Source organism: Xenopus laevis, chromosome 1L (assembly GCF_017654675.1).
Source record: "Xenopus laevis strain J_2021 chromosome 1L, Xenopus_laevis_v10.1, whole genome shotgun sequence".
In the NCBI taxonomy this organism is placed as follows: Eukaryota; Metazoa; Chordata; class Amphibia; order Anura; family Pipidae; genus Xenopus; species Xenopus laevis.
This window is the reverse complement of record NC_054371.1, coordinates 167,564,142-167,578,904: the sequence shown is the minus strand read 5'-3', so window position 1 is coordinate 167,578,904 and position 14,763 is coordinate 167,564,142.

The window sequence follows — 14,763 nt, the reverse complement described above, 5'->3', positions numbered from 1 at the left end:
AATATTGGATATTTTAAACTGGCAACTTCTTGTGCTTTTGTGATTTCTTAATTTTTTTTCCTAATTTCATTCCAACCCCCATGCAGTGCCAGGCAGATAAATACCCCCCAAAATCCTACCTTACAACAAAAAGTGTGTATTCAAATATAATGTACCTGTCCTTTTTTTAATGTCACAGAATTAATCAAAACAAAAGAATTAATTTATAACGATCATAATAATTGTACTTAATAATGCATATCATTTCAACTACTACATCCTTAAACAGGACAGCTTGTTACTCAGTTATCTTATTATCATATTAAAAAGCTGTACTGTCAAGCATCTCCCATGCAAGCAAATATGAAGAGGTAGGGGTAGTCTAGGACTGACCACATAAAATGCCCAGTGTGCAATCAGCCTACAAAGCCAGTGGAGCATATTTAGTAAATAGTAATTAGAAAATTCAACTCAATTACCTGAAACAGCACACCATATATATCACACCATATATATATATATATATATATATATGTACATCTATGAACTTTTATAGGACCTCTCTTCTAGTGAACTTTTCAGTTACCCTTTGATAATAAAGGTGCCACGCCCACTCTGATGTATCACTGCATGACACCAAAATGACACAATACAAATTGCATGAATTTATAAATGCAATGTGCATAGGATTCTTTATTTCTATATGTGCATATTGGGTTTGCAACCATCTTTTACTGAGAGGCACCTGGCGGTGGAAAGCTATGGAAAGTGGTGCAGACACGTTTTGTACTGGGATGATTAGAAGCAGAATAGATGTTGCAATAGTGTTTTTTATGTGTCCAAATGTTTTTTTAACACAGACCTATGGTTTACAATTTTAGTTGAGAAATACAATTTTCAGAATTGAGAATTAAATGTTCTGTCATAGCAATGACTGTGACACCTGTAAGCCTATATCTGATGTTGCTAGCTCGGTAAGGAGCATGTTTTATCAGAACATAGCTCTAGTGCTGGGAGACAAGGCAAATTCTGGGATATCATTGCCGCATCAACAGGAGAGGGGTCCCCAACATTTTTGTCCGTGAGCTATATTCAAATATTAAAAGAGTTGGGGAGCAACACAAGCATGGATAAAGCCATTGGGTGTGCCAAATAAGGGCTGTGATTGGCTATTTGGTAGCCCTTACATTGACTGGCAGCCTACAGGAGGCTCTTCTTGACAATAAACCTAGTTTTTCTGCAATTAAATCTTGCCTCTAAGCACCTGCTTTAAGGCCACTAAGAGCAACATCCAATGGGTTGGTGAGCAACATGTTGCTTGTGAGCCAATGGATAGGGATCACTGCTCTGATTGAATAGCAGCACTACAAATGATTCACTGTCCTGCCAAAGCCCTTTTCAATGTATATGCCACATTAGCTATAGCCAGCAATTGAACAAAGGAAAATAAGAACTTGGGGCAACACAAACTAGGAAGGTGCAAGGCTTATAGCCACATTTATGGCAGACAAATTACAGAGTACTTTTTGAGACTTTCGTGCGTCAACCCTATCTGGCTGTGGGCTAACACTTGTGTAGCCTACATTATATTTATAGTTGATACAATATGCACCGTGCTTTCATTCCAGTGGGATGTATAATTCTGTACTTACTAAAATTCATAGCACTACTTGGAAAACACTGTGCTCACAAAACACATTTTTACAAAATTAGGAAATATTGGGCCTATGCTGAACCTATACATGCTTGTGAAAAGAATTATATATTCAGCTGTAAGATTTTTTTATAATAGGTGGCATTTTACAACTAGTGATGGGAAAACATACAAATCAAGCCCAAGGTCACCAGCAGCCTGGGCTGGCACTTTAGTGTTCTTCCTTATCAACAGCTTATTATAACTATGCCCTTCCAGCAAATTTTAATCTCAATGCTCCTCTCATTTGCTCATATGTTTTTCCTGAAGAACATCTTCAAGAGCCTGATACCTTCCTTCCTGGGTATACCCAGCAGTTCCTGTCTCCTGTGTCAAGAACATTCTGCAAGAAAAGAGAGTTCTGTTATAATTAGTGTTATTTCACTTGACAATGTTTTTATCCTGGGGCAAATCACAAGGCAAACAATGCCAAAATCCAACAATATAAAAGGTGGTATGTAGGTATTTTACGTATTTGTTTTTTCCAGTCTGTTTTTGGCAGGTACATTATAATAGAAGCACTCTGTGTTAGTTCAAGCACTTTAGTGCACAGTTACATACAAACTGAGCAGGGATGAAACGTTTAAATTGGAAGAGTAGGGGATAGTAGATATAGTAAATAGTGACAGTAACACTGGCCACACTCGGGCCGACAGTGTCTGTAAATTCTAATCTGCAACTTCTGACCAAGTCAGCTACTTATTGTCCTGTTTATTGATCAACAACAAGGACCTCTTTGACTAAAATATGGTTGGGGGTTGGTTATTGTCTGGAGAGGGCCCCAAAGGATACAAGCATATATTGCTAGCTTAACACTGGAGTGAGCATCATCAGCACTTTCCACTGCAATCATTTCTGGTGGAAATTAATGGCATTGTCACATTTTATCAGCTGGGAAAACACTACAAAAGATCTTTTCGTAAACATAGGTGTATTGGTAGTTAATGAGTTCCGACACCTCAGTATCATATTTCCAACAAATACAGAAGTATACATGGCAAATTTACTGTACACTAAGATCAAACCAAATTGCTCTACTGCTCATACATCCAGCAGATTCCCATACAAGGACTGCCAGCGAGTTAAACTTTGCATTTAGAAGTACAGGTATGGGACTTATTATCCAGAATGCCTGAGACCTAGAGTTTTCTGAATAAGGGACATTTCTGTAATTTGGATATCCGTGCCTCAGGTCTACTAAAAAATCATTAAACCCAACAGAATTGTTTTGCTTTGAATTAATTATATCTTTGTTGGGATGAGGTACAAGGTACTGTTTTATTATTACAGAGAAAAAGGAAATAATTTCTAAAAATTTGTATTATTTCATTAAAATGGAGTCTATGTGAGATGGCCTTTCTATAATTTGAAGGTTTCTGGTTAATGGATTTTTCTGGTAACAGATCCCATACCTGTACAGCATTCAGTGCAAGACAGAAACATTTGAGTTTCTGTACAGTGATACAGCTGCCAGTTTTGAACAATTAGAAAAATGTGAAATGTAAAATAGCATGTAGTATGCAGGGATATTCTGGGTATTTTGCCACCCAAGTAGCTCTGCAGCAGGTCAATGTCTGGAATCCCTCCCTGTTGATTTCATGGGCCAAAGGTGCCCACACAGATAAGGCAATTGTCACTCCAAAATGCCCAGAATCAAGTTGCATGCCATTGCCCTGATCAACTGATGCAGACAAGAGAAAAGACTATTACAGGTATTTGTTTATTTGGATGTTCATACCTTAACTCTACTAGAAAATCATTTAAACATTAAATAAGCCCTGTAGGCGGATTTTGCTTCCAATAAGGATTAATTATATCTTAGTTTGGATCAAGTCAAGTCAAGTAGTTATTTATTCCATTTGTACCAGGAGTACATAGGAATTTCTTTTGCAGCATAGTACAGTACAGTGAGAAACATACAGATTTTTACAATATATGTGGGATATAGAGGTACAGTATAAGATTAGTAGATAGTAACATAAAGTGCAGTGAGTGCAGTGTAATTAGAATAGGAATTGCAACTTGCAGTAGTTCATGCATTATCTGGTATCTGCTTGACCATTTAGTTTGTTTGGGACTAGATGATTGGTTGGGATAGATGATACCTGGAGGTTTATTCTTTCTTATCCGTAGGACTCGTTTGCAATTAGTCTGACAGCTCTTCTCTGGAAAGAAGCTATTAAATAGTCTCTTGCTAGGGATGGGCGTCATTTTTGCGCCTTGTTTCACCGAAAAAATGACACCCATAAACTTCTATGGCGTTGTGCGTCAAAATAAAAAGACACGCGGCAAAAAATTTTAGACGTCCATAGACTTAAATGGGCGTCTGCGTCATTTCACCGGCAGCAAATTTTTGGGAAAACGAAACAGGACAAATTCACCCATCCCCATCTCTTGTTTTTATACTTTCAGGCCTCCTGTGCCTCAATGAGTAGGTGGGCTTGTGCCAAATGAATATTTCATGACCTGGGTGACTCTGGTCATAGGTAATGGCTTTAATTTTGCTCTTGCATCTGGCTGTGTCTAGATCGGACAGTGATGGAAGTTTGGTGGAGATAATTAGTTCAGCAGTTTTTACCACCCTTTGGAGAGAGGTTTTTTCCTGCTGCGTGATGCTACCATACCACACTGCTATGTTGCCAGTTAGAATGCTTTCAATTGTGGCTCTGTAGAAGGTGATTTGTGCAGACCTGTTGACTCCATACCTTTTCAGTTTTCTGAGGAAATGAAGACGTTGATGGGCTTTCCAGATTATGGCCTTGGTGTTAACAGTCCATTTTAAAGAATTCGCAATGTGTAGAATTTGATGCTCTGAACCTGCTCTATTTTGATATTTTCAATTTGAAAGGGTTTGTGTTGGACTCGATGTTTTCTGAAATCTATGATCATCTCTTTACTGTGTTTAGGACCAGGTCATGCTCTTTGCTGTATTCAGTGATTTCGTACACTAGCTGTCTGTATCCGGTTTCATCGTTATCTTGGATGAGGCCAAGCACAGTCGTGTCATCTACAAACTTATATACTGTGCAGTTGTTTATAGAAGATGAGCAGTCAAAGGTGTAGAGGGAGAAAAGCTTGGGGCTGAGACAGAATTCTTGTGGTGTACCTGTGCTGGTAAGAATTGTAGTAGACGTACAATTCCCAATTTTAACGAATTGAGGTCTGTTTGTGAGGAAATCAGAAATCCAGTTAGAGGTGTTGAGACAGAGTAAGAGTTTCAAGTTTGTTGATGAGTTTTTGAGGGTTTATGGTATTGAAAGCGGAACTGTAGTCTAGGAACAGCATGCGTGTGTAAGTGTTAGGTTTTTCTAGGTGTAATAGAGCAGAGTGCAGTGCTAGGGTAACTGCGTCTTCTGTAGCTCTGTTTGGGCGATATGCAAATTGAAGTGGATCCAGAGAATTAGGAATAATGGAGTTGAAATAATTAAGAACCATTTTTTCAAGTCATAGCAACTGATGTTAATGCAATTGGTCTGTAGTCATTTAGGACTTCAATTGTAGACTTTTTTGGTACCGGTATAATCATGGAGGTTTTAAAACAGCGAGGTACTAAAGCCTGTTTGAGGGAAGCATTGAAGATGTCAGTGTAGGTTTCAGCCAGGAGATTTGCACATATTTGGAGTACTTTAGGAGAGACTCCATCAGGACCATCAGGACAAGACGCTTTTCAAGAGTTAACCCTTCTAAAGGATTTGAGAACATCTTGCTTGGAGACATGTATAATAGGGTCAGATTGTGTTGACTGATCTGCCAGCAGGTTAGTGAATGTAGTGTAAGATTTGCCAGATAGAGCCTTATTTATGGTTTCAAAGTGAGCATAGAAGTTGTTGAGGTCCTCTGGGAGGTTGGTACTGTTTAATTTCTATTTTAAAAGGAAATAATTTTTAAATGTTTGGATTATTTGGATAAAAGGTGTCTATGGGAGACAGCCTTTTCTGTAATTCGAAGCTTTCTGGATAAAGGGTTTCCAGATAACGGATCACATACATACCTGTACTATTATCTCTATTCACACAAATTGTCAAAAGCAAAGGTATTGTAAAAAAAAAAAAAGGACGAATGTAGAGAGGATCCTTTAGTTGCAGTCCAGATGTATATATAAGTTCAAGGGTAGTCCTTGTATTTGATTACTATTACCTTTCTTGCATAATAACAATCTGGATCTGGGAAGAAAAAAAGAGAAAAAAGAGAAAAAAAGAGAAAAAACCCCAAATTTGATGTGCAAGTCTTTATTGTCTTATCTTATCTTTATCAAACACTGAATGGGGGACACAGGCCGTGTGGGTATCCCCTTATCTCCTAACATTTTAAAACCTGCAAAACCTCTATCTCTCATTTAGCACAAAGGCACTTTAATTTGATAGTGATTGAAGTATGCATCACTTACATTAATCCTTTTATCTTGGCAATTTGAGCAACTCACTGATATATTTTTTCTTGTTTTTTTCTCCATATCCTCCTTCGAGGTACGATCATTGACCTTCTTTTTGGAATTTTTGAACTGTCTTTTGGGGGTTGGAGAGAACCTTCATCGTAGCTGAACTGGAGAGCACATTTTGGTTTGAAACTTTTATCGGTAATATTACACTTAGGGGCATATTTATCAAAGGTCGAAGTTAAAAAAACTTCGAACTTTGAATTCAAAAATACAAATCGAATGATCGTACTTCGATCAAAGTTTTTTTAACTTCGACCTTTGATCTCCCAAACTCCCCCAATTGCCTCCATACTGGTTCTAGAAGGTCCCCCGTAGGCTAAAACAGCACTTCGGCAGCTTTTAGGTGGTGAATGGTGGAAGTTTTAAAGAGACAAAAAAAATTTGACTTTCGAATTTTGAAGTTTTTTCAAATTCGAATCCAAGTTGGACTATTCCCTATTCGAAGTACCCAAAAATTACATCGAAATTCTACGTTTTTTACTTAGAAAATTCACTTTGACCTTTGATAAATCTGCCCCTTAGACTGTAAGCTCTATGACTTAGACTGTAAGCTCTATGTTGCAGGGACCTCCTTCCCAGCATGTCTCTTACCACATAGCACTTAAGCTCCTTGTCCTGAGATGATTCTGTATATATTTATTATGTGATTTGTCTTCCCTGTGTATACTTTGATATATATATTGTACTTGTATGCACTGTACAGTGATGCGGCTCCTAACATCACTTTACAACTAAAGTTATACATACATACATACATTTGGCAGGTTCCAGTAGGTTATATATGTAAGTATTCCAATGAGCAACATATATAGCGAACTGTGCAAAAGTTTAAACTGGATCAATCTATTCCACAATTAAACCAGGTATAGAATGCAGCATAGAAAAGAGGACGGGGGGGGGCGTGTGGAAGTTCAGGAAGATTGAAAACATTATTTTGTGCCACAAATTTATGAGACCATTCTGTGTAGTAAGCCTGCTGTTATTTATAGCACCTGGATTTTGTTGCACAAGGCATATACTGTAGAATAGATCATTGATTGGCATTACTTTTGAGTCTTTATTAAATAGAGTGTGGCAGCATTGCCAAACATTTTCCCAAAGTTGAGCAGGGGAATCAACTGGATATTTACCCTTGGCATACCAAGGCATTATAGCAGTCCTGTTCATATGAAACATCTTAAGTGTCTGTGGGGAAAGGCACAAGAATAATTTGCTGCAAGAGCCTTTCAGAGGAGTTTGTGCCATGTGCTAATAGCGTTTTAGTCTCATGAAAGAAATTCTGGGGCTCGGATAAACTGTGTGAAATTCTCAGGGATCAGAAGCTTATCTAATACTTGTCACCGGCTCCAGGACGTGCTAGGGACATAGTAAAGGTATCCATATAATATCCCTCTCCTTTAAAGGAAGACTATAACTAAAATACCAGCTGCTCCTGTAAGGATATGTTTGAAAGATTCTCTGTTCCTTAGGTTAAAGTAGTGTTCTCATAAAATACTCATTAAATACTCATCAAAATTCAAAGTGTTTACTTATGCCCAAAAGAATATATAAAGAATGAAAATTATGACATTAAGTTGTGTCTGGCATTTCCTGGTATTTCCTTTACTTTGCTTCTGCTTTACTCTGACAACCATTGTTTTCCCTGAGAGAAACACAGTGGTGTCTTCAATATGGGAGGAGTGATGTGGACAGTTTGTATTGGTGCTAGTGCATGCACATTTATTTAAAGAGGGACAGGATTTGTAGGTATAAATATGTCATTATGGGGCATGGGTTAACACTTTAACATGCATATTGCCTAATTATTTTTAAAGTAGTAAAAGTAGCATTAGGGTGTAAATTATTAACATTAATTCATTAACATTGTCGGACTGGCACTCCGGGATACCAGGAAAAGTCCCAGTGGGCCAAGGCGTCAGTGGGCCCTCATGCTAATAAACGTTTGGCCTATTTCATGGCCATTCCCTATTTCTATGAGAAAAAGAGGCTAAAAAGTTGGAATAATGGATTATAGTATGTAAAGAAAAAAAGACTAGGAGAATAGAGGTTGAGTGAGGATAGGAAAAATACTAGCACTGAGAGTGGGCCCCTGGTCTGAGGTTTTTTGGTGGGCCCCTGGTCTAAACTTTTTGGGTGGGCCCCTGGTGTCCCAGTCTGACACTGTTCATTAAAGGGATACTGTCATGGGAAAAAAAAAATTTTCAAAATGGATCAGTTAATAGTGCTGCTCCAGCACAAGTCACATGACCAGGGGCAGCTGGGAAATTGACAAAATATCTAGCCGCATGTCAAATTTCAAAATTGAATATAAAAAAATCTGTTTGCTCTTTTGAAAAATGGATTTCAGCGCAGAATTCTGCTGGAGCAGCACTATTAACTGATTCATTTTGAAAAAATTTTTCCCATGACAGTATCCCTTTAATGTAGTAATGGTGTTCCATGGTATCAGCCATGGGAGGTGGTATAACAGCTCCCTAAATTAGGTATAAAAAAAGTAACAAGAGAAAGGATTAGGGATGCACAGAATCCAGGATTCGGTATTTGGTCAGGTATCTGCCTTTTTCAGCAGGATTTGGATTCGGCTGTATCCTCGTGCCTGGCCGAACTAAATCCGAGTTCTTAAAATCATGTGACTTTTTGTCACAAAACAAGGAAGCAAAACATTTTTTTAGCTGTGCGCTGCCCCACCCTAATTTGCTTATGCAAATTAGAGTTTGGATTCAGTTTGGTATTCGGCCAAAATAATGGATTCGTGCATCTTTAGAAAGGATATTTTGTGCAAACTATAAGCCATGCCAATACCGCCATCACTATTTCAAGCCTATTTTAATGTCTGTACAGTCAGGAGTTGCTTAAATTGTCTTTATCGTGTGCCAAATTTTAGGTTCAAATTGCTTCTTTTATAGCCTAAATTTTAAATCAGGAATACTGAGAGGAATGTCTTTCTTCAGAATATAAATGAGAAAAATGTACTTTATCTTTAATTTTCCTTGTATTCACATGACACATTATGCTCCAAGATATTAACTTTCATTAGCCAGTAAACACCACTATACAATACTACAGTGGTTGTCTGTACCAGACATGAGTGGATATGAACAAATTCAAAGACCAATTGTTCAGCTTCCCAGCATTATTAAATGGGGTAACATATTTATAGTAATCCTACTGAAGTGTATGTCCATACTCAGCAGGCTCACTGGCTTATTTCTCTAGTAATCCTCTGCATGCCAACAGCTATGTATAATTTCTCTTGCTGATTAAAATCAAAGAAAACTTGGTTGATGAATATAACTTTTAGAGCTTTATAGACTGATAATTTCCAAGGCTGCAAAGCCAGATACAGATGAGAAATCGATCAACAAGATTTGTATTTATTTTTAAAGGCTAAGATCTGGTATGTGAGAACAAACTCCTTTCAGAATGTTTGTTCCATCTATGGCCCAGCACTGATATATTCTCTGCTTATTTTGGTTTGTTTGTACTGAAGAGATAACCTCACTGATAAACTCTGATAAACAGCTCCTTGTTTTACAAATCTTAGCTCCATTTATCAGCATGATGAGGTTTTCTGTACATTTTGCTGATTAAATGCACTGCAGCAATCTTACTTTTTTTACCCACCAGCTGGAGGCCTCTATGTCTGGCATGTCAGCAAAACCGTACTTTCATTTACATTTATATTGGTTATAAAGGGGGAAAAATGCAGGACTATAGAAATATAGATATTCAAAATCCTTACTGGCTAATCACTTTGTCGGGGACTCTGGCCTCTGTTTTCACTAGTTTTCTGTCTCTCAGCCCAACATAACTGACAAGACATACAACTGCAGCAAGGTGCACGGCACATATTTTGAGGCAATCAGAACATAGATATTCAACCTATATCGTTTCTGATTAATTAGCTTAACTTTGAGTACTAATTGTAGGTGACAGCTAACTTGCAGTGCTTTCCATTCAAGTGAACTGAAAGCAGTAGATAGTGTTTCGCACTAAAATGTATGGGTTGTGAAGTGTCAGAAGGTATTCCTGTGTCCACAATGGATGGCATTAAAGGGGTTGTTCGCCTTTGAGATCACTTTTAGTATGCTGTAGAGAGCAATATTCCGAGACAATTTGCAATTTGTTTTCATTTTTTCTTATTGAAGGTTTTTGAGTTATTTAGCTTTTTATTCAGCAGCTCTTTAATTTGCATTGTACACGATCTTGTAAATAGGGTCCAAATTTCCCTAGCAACAATGCATTGATCTGAAGAAGAGACTAGAATGTGAATAGGAGAGGACCTGAATAGAAAGATTAGCAATAAAAAGTAGCAATAACAATACATTTGTAGCCTTACAGAGCATTTGCTTTTTAGAAGGTGAAGCCCATTTGAAAGCTGCAAAGAGTCAGGAAAAGGCAAATAATTATAAAACTATAAAAAATGAAACAATGAAAACCAATTGAAAAGTTGCTTAGAATTGGCCATTCTATAATATACTAAAAGTTATCTTAAAGGTGAACCATCCCTTTAAATGAAAACAAGTTTTTAGTGATCATTATATAATTCCAGTCTCAGTACCACTTCCGCACTGCCCTGTGCTATGCCACACCAGGCCTCCTGCTCCTTCTCCTTTTTTTATAAACTCCACCCACCCCATCTCTCATCATACCCGGAGGTGGCCACAGTGAAAACCATGTTGCCTGGGCCTTAGTTTCCTCCATATTCAGACACTAGCAGATTTCTCTGTAGAGGTTAGATGCTTTATAATAGTATTACATCATTAAATCCATACAGATAATTATCTGCAAATGCCCAGTAATTGTTGAGACACTGAATGCAAGCCACATTCCCTAAGCAACATTTATCTGCTACTCACCACTAAGGTGTCCATGGTCAATTGTTGTTCTATCAATGAAAACTATTCAGCATTTTAAGCATTAAAAATTTTACAGATTAAAGTCTGGCCATTCAGTTAGAAAAATGCATAAGCCATAAATAAATTACAGTCTTTTTTTTTTTCTTTGCCCTTTTCGTATCATTGGGTTCTATTATGCTGAGATTTCAATCCAGTTTCCAGTACAGAACAGAATTGCAGCTGTTATCTATTAAACAGATTCCCAAAAAATTACGTAATTTTGAACTTTAAGATGTCCTGTTTTTATGCAGCTTCAGTTGTTGATATGTCAGTAGGGATGATTTACTGGAGTTTAACTCACATCTGCTGAGTCTTTGGAAAACTTGCTTTCATCCCCAGATTTGCAAACGCCTATTTTTGTTTTGCAGCACTTTCTTATCAATGTTTGGCATTTCATTTTCTATTTCTTATAACTTTGAATTTGAAATCTGAAATTGTTGAGATTAGACATTTTGTTTCACTTTGTATCTCACTGGCTACTTGTTTGCTCTATGTGGCTGCTGGGGGACATGGGAGAGTGTTTACCAAATCTGACCTCTTACACTTATTTCATGTTTCTTATATAGCCCTAGAGCATTATAGGCCAAAAGTGTCAGGATACAAAGAACTAATCCACATATGTCATTATTTGGGAATCAGTGGATTTTGAAATTATTGGCAAAGCAGTATGAACACACATAGGGGCCTAGCTATAATGCTGTGTAAATAAAAAAAACTGCAACCAAATACACCACAACTTCACCATCTGATTGCCATGTACATAACAGTGTACAGTATATATGAAGCTGTGTATACATTTTCAGTGTAAAACTTTTCCATGTAAAATCCTAGCATAAAAAGCAGGTGTTGTTTGAAACTGCTGTGTAAAAAATAGCAATCCTCCAGATAAAAAGAAAAATCCCCATTTGTTAAAAGGCATTTTTTACTGCAGAATTGTACTTGCCACGTAAATTTTACTGTCAACTTGAAGTTACACCATAAATTTGAACGGTGTAAAATAACTACATAAAATATGGCGACTGTGCATGGTAAGAGAAAATACATAGCTTTATAAATTTGCCTTTTATGTTTCAACATTTTTCCCGGAATAAATTATTTTATACAGCATGATAAATAGGCCCCATACTAATACAATGCCACACTAAAGAACACAAAGGAAGACTAATAAATACATTAAACTAATAAAACATCATTTAAGTGCACAATGTGGCTAACTAGCCGTTGCCTTTTAAAGACTTAAATACACGGGAGATCAGATTTCAGGGGTGAAATTTTATCTGATCTTGCCACGCAACAGCACAAGATTTTGTTGGATCCTACAAAATCTGATTCCCATAGCTAGAATGTAAAGTCAGATCAGATAAAGTTGGATGGTTTGGATGTTTTTCAATGAGAAATAAAAGTCGTCAGACACCATCAGATTTTATCTCATCAGAAGAAGGGAGTGAATACTCCCTTATGACTCCATTGGTTTGGTGCAAACCGTTTGACTGCTTCGCTGAGAGGTTTGATTAGTGGCTGAGTGGCAGTGCAGGCTTACTCTATTTCATCGGCGAGCCAGTGTGGAAGGGTGTACTGTGTGGCATTGCACCACCTTTTTGCTTACCTTGTACAACTGCTTCTGGCAAACTACCAAGCCCATGAAGACACAGCATGCAGTGTTTGCATCTGACAGGTGTGTTAAGTCAGATGGCAATCCTTCTATGTAGTTTGTCAGATTTTTATATCAGTCCCTTTATATTTTCAGGCCCAGATTTGGGAAGAGGCCACCAAGGTCCAGGCCTAGGTCGGCAAGATTTTAAGGGGAGGCATGCTGCCCAGCCACACCCACATTGGTTCAGAAACACTGGGGAAGCACAGGAGATATGATAGTTTTTTAAATTACCCATGCAACAATCCCCATTGCTCCAGTCCCGACGATGAAAATTGAAGCGAATAAAAGGGAAGGGACAGGGGGGGACGAACAACAGCGGGCCTAGGGGCACCCGTTATGTAAATCCGGCCCTGTATATTTTTACCCATGTGACTGCATCCGGCGCCATCCTACAAAATCTCCTGTGAAGTTTAGCCATAAAGCTTTTGTTTCATAGAACAAGAGGGTTTAAAACGTATTTTACATAACAGCTCTATGGACTGAAGTTGGGCCACTGGCAAATGGATTTTTTTTATTTAACAGGTTTTCTTTATCATTTTATTGCTTATGGTAGGGTACAGAAAGCAAAAAGTTGGGGTAGGGGGATACAGAATTAAGAATATGCGATACAGAAACAAAGGTTCTTGTTAAAGCAGTTTCAGTTGTTATATGAATCCTGACAGTAGTTCTTAAATACCAATCAATAAGCAATGTTGCATTTGGTATAGACATATATACATCCGTTTCAAAAGCATGCTTCAGTCTATTCAGCCCATTTTTTATATTTGTCAGGACAACCTCTAGCTAAATAAGTTAGTTGAATAAGTGGAAGGTTGCTATTTATTAGGCAGAGCCCGGGGGAGGCACATGGATTATTTATCCTTTGCAGGTTTTCTCTAGTCATTATCCGGTGGCCCACTAGCTGTGTTGGGTTGTGAAGGAGAATCTTTCCAAACACCGCTCAGTAAAAGCATCAATGCTCTCAATCAGCAGAGACTCCAGGTAATGTTTATGATCAAACATTGGCCTAATAGTCATTGCCTGGTGCATTCTACTGAGAGAATCTAGTACATTTCAGATTACCAACTTGACTTTTCCCAACATACCTTACAAAGAATATTGGGTCAATGAAATACAGCTATTTCGGTGCAGGGTGGACATCAGTGATTTTCCTGCTCTGGACCTTACAAGGATTATTCTCTGATGCTTTGGTATTCCAGTCCGACTCTGTGCTCTCTCTCTTCCCATCCCAGAGTAGCACAGAGTAGCCAGCTTTTGCAACAGCCTGTAGAAGGGGGGTTCTGAATGATTAAAGAAGCACCTTGCATAGGTAATTAACCACTTTATAAGGTCAGAGTATCTGTTTAAAGAATATGTTGGGAGTAAAAACAAGGGAATCAATTCAGAAAGTTTTGAAATCTCACAAATTTCAGTTATCCATTGCTGGCACATTTTGCAAATAAGCTTCTAGAAACATTTTTGGCAGATACAGTATTTTGCAAAACATCTTGAAACTTGCTGAGAACCCAGAATGCAGGGATTTCTCACAGATTAGATTGCATCAGATTTCACTATTTATTAAAATCGCAATGGTATAACAGTGATTGTTTGTAAAAAAACACACCTACATGTGTTTACATGTGAGCTGCTTTGAGTTTTTTGCCGGGCTGCTTTTTACTCCCAGTCCGGCCCTGCTCCAGTGCTAACAATTATGAAAAGACTGGAGTAGCTACCAGGTGCTTGCACAGATTTTTCAGAAGTCACTGCTCCCCTCCTAGTCACCCACAGCAACAGTGAGCTCTTCAACTTCCTATAATTTTCACAAAGATTAAAGTCAACACCAACATTGAAAAGGCCTAATAACAGAAATAGTTTTGGGCTGAGCTGGGATACAAATGGTGAAGAAGACCCTTCACAAGAGAGCTTACAATCTAAAAGGAGGAGTTAAGACACAAGATGTGGTAGTGGGCAAGATCAAAAGGTGAGATATGTAGTATATGGCATTGAATTTGGTAGCTAAATAGAGTGAGGTAGACTTCTCTAAATAAGTGTGTTTTAAGAGACCTTTTGAAAGCAGAAAGTTTGGGAGAAAGTTGGACAGACTGTGGGAGAGAATTCCAGA